The sequence below is a fragment of the Tuber melanosporum genome (genome assembly GCF_000151645.1).
Source record: "Tuber melanosporum whole genome shotgun sequence assembly, scaffold_38, strain Mel28".
NCBI lineage: Eukaryota > Fungi > Ascomycota > Pezizomycetes > Pezizales > Tuberaceae > Tuber > Tuber melanosporum.
The window spans coordinates 164,382-171,421 of NW_003299063.1; positions in this window are offsets into that span (position 1 = coordinate 164,382).

A 7,040-nucleotide genomic window follows, 5' to 3' on the forward strand; every position below is an offset into this window, starting at 1 on the left:
TATGTGGGACATCCATCATCGTAGCATACCATCCATGACATAGACTTATGCTGAACTTATTTTTCCCTTTCCTGGTATTCTTCATCGGTTGGCCCCATGAATGAGTATTCAGGGCTGGTTGGTGTGGTTTGGCTGGGGCTATCGCCCCAGCCCTCGTGAGGTAGCAATGGTATGGGAGGCTTACTCTCGCCTTTGTCTTGGTTGAACGTGATTGTCAGCTGGGCCGGGCTTCCCTGAGTATCACTGGTGGAAGGTTGAGAGGGCATCTTGTTCGTGTTCAAGGTTTTGTGCATAGTACCAAGTTTTATCGTGTTTCAGTCAATATTCCGTTCACTTGGCTCAGTATTAGAGGTGACCGTGGCAGAAGCTTGAATTGACTATTTCATTGAGCTCCTTTTCTGATTATCTATCGCGTTCGATTGCAGGGGGAGGAATAGTGTTTGGAGAGAAACTTGCTATCGTTGTGTAATTCAAGGAGTGAGATGTGGAATGTATTGTGTATTCTGATGGAGGGGCAAAGGTTGAGTTTATAAGCTCGGTTGCCTACCCTTTCCAGTATCTTAAATGGCTCGATTTTCTAGTAGTCCAATTTCCTTGATGGTCGCGTCGTATGGATATTGCGGGGTATTAGGCATACCACATCTCACAGTTGTATGTTTAGATCCGGTCTTCAGTGTTTATTATATTGTTCTTTTGGCGATTGTTGTACTTGACTCATTTCATATTGTAATATGTTGTGTAATTTTTGCATGTCTGTTTTATTCAGTATTATACTGTTAATCGTATGATATGTGGTCTGACTTTGTGGATATTATCTGTAATTCGTAAAGAAGAGTGTCGTGCCAATTGTTTCTTGTTAGCTATTGTTATATGCAAATTCAGCCATCGATAGCTGTTAGTATCAATCATCTTGTTGGTATTTGACATAGGCCCGTAAATATTGTTTGAGTATTGCCTTTACTTGTTCCGTTTGTCCATACATTTGTGGGTGAAATGCTGTGCTCAGCCTGTTTTGTATCCCCATTTCTCCGGTTATTTCTTTCCACAGTCCTGATGTGAACAACATTCTTCTGTCTGTAATGATATTCCTTGGGAAGACATGAAGTCGGAAGACTTCTTGGAAGAATGTTTGTATAAAATCCCACATGTCCATATCTTTTCTGACCGAAATGAAATGACTTATTTTGGTCAGACGATCCACCACAACCAGGATGCTATCGCAGTTCTCCAATAACGGTAGGTCCGTGATGAAATCCATAGTGATTGTTTCCCATGGTCATTCGGGAAATTCGTTCAATTTGAGCAATCCATGTAGTGCATGTTTAGCTGTTTTTGTCCTTTGGCATATGTCTTAATTCTTGACATATCTTTTGACATCTTCGTACAGTCCTGGCCAATACAATGACCGCTTGATGAATTCTGTAGTTTTTGCTGTTCCTCCATGTCCTGCCATTCGGAAATCGTGGTGGTATCGTATGATGTCTGTTCTTATCTTTTATTCTTCCAGAATCTATTGTTTTCCATTGTACCACATGTTTCCATCCTCCTATTGGCATAAACCCAGAGCAATTCCTTTCATCTCCTTTTTTCCTTCCTTGAATGTTTCTCTTATTGCCTGAATTGTTTTTTCTCTTTCGTTCGCCTTTTCGATTTCCTTTTCTTCTGTTGATATGAATGGGATAACCTCCATTGCCTCGAAGTAGGTTTTTGGTAACAGTGTTCTGGATTTTTGTTTGATTCTTTTGTCTTCTTTTATTTGTGGCTTATCACTTGTAATCCTTGTGAGAGCGTCTGGCTTTCCGCACTCTTTCCCTAGTCGGTATTCAATTTTGAAGTTGTATTTGTTGAGGTGTTCTATCCATCTTATCTGGCTGTCGTTGAATTCCTTCGTAGTCATGAATGGGACCAGATTCTTGTGGTCGGTTAGAACTCGGACTAGATAGTTGTTGTTTAGAATATATCTCTTGCATTCCTTTAATGCTTGAACTATTACTAATAGCTCTCTGTTTGCAATGTCGTAGTTGCATTCTGTGGGAGTCATTATCTTGGATCGATGAAACACTGGCCTCCATTTTCTGTCTTCGCATTGTTGCAATAGTATTCCTGAATACACATATTTCGCGGCATGTGTTTTGATCATGGTTCTTCAGTTTAGGTCAAAGTCTACCAGTATTGGTGCTGAGGTCAGATGTGTCTAAATGGTATAGTATGCTTTTTGTTCTGTTTCTTTCCATTCCCATTTCTTGTCTTTCTTGGTTAGGTTATAGAGTGGTTTTGCAAGCCTGCTAAACACTTCTATGAACCTTCGATAAATGTTGCAGAATCCCATAAAGCATTGAACCTCAGTTTGTTGTTTGGTTTGGCCCAATCCCATATTGCTACTGTTTTGAATGGGTCGACCTTGACCTGGCTCCTACTGAAGATGAATCTGAGGTATTCGGTTTCTTCTTTATGGAATTCGCATTTTGTTGGTTTGATCTTCATTCCTGATGCTTGTATTGCGCTCCTAATGTTGCTGACATCCTTCTGATGTTGTTGCATGTTTTCCGAGTAGATGAGTACATCATCTAAGTATACAATGCAACATATGTCGAGGTACTTATTGAGTACCTTGTTGATCCATCTTTGAAATGAAGCCGGTGCATTGGTTAGCCCAAAAGGCATAACTAAGTATTCGAACATCCCATATATTGAGGAAAATGTAGTCTTCCATTCGTCTTGTGCCTTAATGTATATATTGTAGTATGCATCCTTGATGTCGAGTTTGGTGAAGTATTTTGCTAACTGTAGTCTATCCAGTTCCTCTCCAATTAAGGGTAGTGGATATCAATCTTTCTTGGTAACTGAATTAAGGACTCTGTAGTCCACGCCGAGTCTCATTTTTCCATCTTTCTTTTTGATGAATAGTATTGGGGATCCTCCTGATGCCAAGGAGTCCCTGATCCATCCTTGCTTTAGGTTTTGCTCGATGTACTTTCTATGTTCTTCAAGCTCCGCTTCTTCTAGTTGGTATAACCTCTTGTAGGTAATCTCTTGTAATTTTTCCCGTTTTCTCGTCTTTGTCCAGCTGAATTTCGTGATCGATTCCTGGTCTTCGAGGTGGTTGCTCCGTAGCTTCCTCTTCTTGCAATAGGTTCGTGAATTGATGATATTTCTTTGGAATCAATTCTTTCCATCCCTTTTTGCTTTGGTATTTCTTGTCTTGGATTGCTAGTTCCATGCTGATGTTGATTTTCGCTAGAACCGCTTTCTCATCTTCGTATGTCCATTTCAGAATTCCTATTGTATCTCCTCTGAGATAGTACCATCCAAAAGCTTGTACTGTGATCACTTTGATCTCAATTATTTTTGTTGTATCGGGCTGGTTCAGGTCTGTACTTCTAAATCCCATGTTTCCTCGTATGGTTTCTTTCAGTTAATCTACTTCATGCAGATCCTCTTTGTTGATTTTTTCGATGATCAACTGTCCGATTCGATTGCCTTTATGGACTTCGTAGTCCTCTTGAGCTAGGTTGGCCACGACCACTTTGATTTCACCTGTATAGTCCTCATCGATCACCTCTGCCATGGTTATAAGTCGATGCTTGACTGCTAGACCACTGTGGAGTGCTATCCGTCCATAGATACCTTCTGGCAGTCCAATGGCTATTCCTGTTGCTATTATTACCTGCTCATTAGCAGGGATCTTGGTTTCTTTGTTGGTATACAGGTCATGTCCTGCTGCCCCTTTGGAACCCTTGGTAGGCACCTTTACCCCTTGGTCCAGGTTTTGTATCCCGGCTCTCTTATCTTGTCTCATCTTGGGGAACTTTACATGCAAAGTTTCTTCTTTGGCTTCCAATGTCGGTGTCGAGTAGACCACAGGTGAACTGTTGAGATATCGTGTCGCACACATTTTGCTGGTGAAGGTTATCTGATTCTGGTTCCAATCGATCGTCGGGTTATGTTTTCGTAACCATGGCATCCCTAGGACTATCTCATGGTTCTCGAAATCTGCTACCTAAATGGTTGCCATTTTCCTATGGCTATCAATGTCCATATCTACTGTCGCTATATGGGTTATAGGACCCATTGCACTTGGCTTTCCATCTGCTATATAGACCTGTCTCGCTTTCTTCACTTTCTTGGTATGGAGGCCATATTTGTGGCGGATTTCCTGGTCAATGAAATCTTTGGTAGCCCCTGAATCAAGTATTATATATATCGTTGTTGCTTTATGCTTTTCATTGTGTATTCTCGTTTTGATCATCATATGATCTCCGTCTTCTTTTCCCCTTTGCGTGTATAGTGCCCTGTAGTAGTTCACTAACTTGATGGGTTTTCTAGGTACACATTTTGGGTCTCCCAGACCACCGTTTACTGGGAACCCTTGTCGTTTTCCCTTGGTAAATCTTCTGCGAGTATTTCGCAAATGTTGCTCCTCTTTTGAGTTTGAAAGCGATTGTTTCCAACAGCTCTGTTCCCTTTGTATCCTCTGTGTGGTCAGCTTCTGCATTCTCGTATCCGATATACTGCTTTTCCGCACCTGAAGGAGAGTTTCCCATACATTCTTCTCGCGTATTCTTCCATTGACAGGTTCAGAGTGAGTCCTGTTCTTGATTTATCCAACTCTATTGGTTTGCCTCGTGGTAATGCTCTGCTTTCACCTCCAGCTGCTTCAGGTCTGAAGGTTCCATCAATGTTTCTGGATAATTGGGCCACTCTATGTACTATGGTGTTCTCCGCGTTGTTTCGAACTACGTTTAGTTTGCTTTCTTTATTTGTCGCCCATCATGCAAATTGTTCTGCTGTTGTGTAGTGCAAATCAGAGATTCCCCATGCCTCTCGGAGTCTCTCCCTATAGTTCCTTAGGAGGATGATGTAGAGGGTAGCATCATTAAACTCTGCCTCATATGCCAATAGTTGGCATTCATTCCAGTATGCTGAAAAGGTCTCTTTTCTTTGTTGGAATTTCTCCAGCTTTCATCATGCTGTCTCCTTAGCATTGGGATCTCCGAATTGTTCAAAGAGTGTTGCCTTGAATTCCTTGTACATGATGCATTCCCTCTGTTTCCTTCCATCTTGGAAGGGTATGATCCATTGTCTCGCGAGTCCTCTGAGTAGAGATTCCACATAAGGAATCTTGAACTCATCATGGTATTCTCCATATCCCTTGACAGCGAAATACCCTTCGCATTGTGCCAGGAATATTCGTGGCTTCTCTTCGGTTCCTTCATATGTGTCAGGTTCTTTTACTTTCAGTCGTTGTATATTTCCTTGTCCTGTATTTCGTGTTGCTGCCAGAACTGCCTGAAACTGATTCTCAGTCATTCAAAGTATGCTAGTACCTGGTGCCGGAGCAGCCAGGGCAAGTGGCACTGGTACTGCAGATTCCACCCTTCCCTTAGGTAGTAGGGTTCCTGCAGGAGAGCTATTGACTGCTGATCCCTTCTCTGGAATTACTGGGCTTGCTGCCCTTGAGGGCTCTGCTGAAACGTGATCTAGGGCATCGCTAAATCCTCCTAAGATAAGGTTTTTGTCCTCGATGTCTATTACTCTTTCCCTATCTGGGTTGAAGGATGCAGTCTTGTATCGTTTGATGTCACACTAGGTGATGCAAGGTAATATAATGATCCCTCTTTGGATGGTTAGTTCTTGGCAATGGGGAACGATACTTCTCTATTCTTTCCTCTTCTTGTTTTGTCTTACAATAGCCCTAGGCCTCTGAGTAACGATAAATATTGCAATAGAGATAAAGATGGTAAAGGTGTTTTATATTCATTAAAGTAATAAGTAGGAAAAGCACTTAGAATTCAATCAAATTTGATTTAAACTCGCACCGCCAAGACAGGCATACGATGAGCCCCTGCCACTACAGGGATGCCGCTAACTGGTATACCACTTATCCTAAGCTAACGAAGTCTACTGTCCCGCACCTACCATCCCCAAGTCATTCCCGCACAAGAACTAATTACAAGACCATCAAACAACCAAGCACCTGTCCCGGTCCAAGTCCATAGCCCATCTGATATCAAGCCAACTAGCACTAAGCGTAGCCAAAGTCGAGCGAAAGACTAACCTGATCAGGTTCCTCGTCTAACAAACATAAAATCACTACCACCCAGTCTAAAAACCGTCCCGCAACACCTCCTCCATAGTAGAAAAGCAACAATACACATACAAACTAATACTACTGGCGACACAATGGCAGGTAGGAGGCAACCAACATTTCAACCTCTCGCACCCACATGCCCAGCCATCAACCCTATGAACCCACTTTGCCAGTTGCCTCCGCAGAGTGTACCTGTGAGGAGGACCTCTACCTGCTGCCTGTCCCCCAAACAAAACAACACAAACAAAAGAAATACATAGAGATGGTGACAGACCGAAAAGGTCAGTGGGGTCTATATCCCATCCATGGTGCCATGCCCCCTCCTGCCCAACCCGTAGCCAAACCAAAGAAACCAAACAAACCTGTCAAAACCCAATGCACAGATCCAAACAGGTCCAACTAGAGGGTCGCAACCAACTATCCGTACAGGTAACTATCAGCCAACCGGTCCATCGGGGAGCTTTACAGTACTCAGCAACTTCACCCAACAGCACAAGCCAGACTGGAATACGTAATGAGACCTTGTGCAACCTGACACAGGCCCAACCGGTGCTCATTGGTACCTCTCCCCCCCCAATCAGCTCCCCCCAAGCCCCACACACCAGATGTCATAAAGCCCATCCAGCCCCTCCAGCCCCTCAGACAGATCAACCATCCAATAGCTACAGGCCAGCCAATACATAGTCCCATCAGGCAGCCACTGGTCTTGGCCACACTAATGGAGCCCCAACCGTCAACATCGTATAGTGGAGGGGGGCCCACCAGCCACAGCCGGAAGCTACAAAGGAGGTAGCACCCATACCCGAAAGCGTCGGCACCAGCCACACCATTAATCCAGCGGAACTGAAGTCCAACCGAGTCGGGAAAGAGTCAGCAGAGCCAACTAAAGCCAACCCCACAGGTCAGGCTACAGGCGTGAACTGAATGACAGGAAAGAGATATGGCCTAC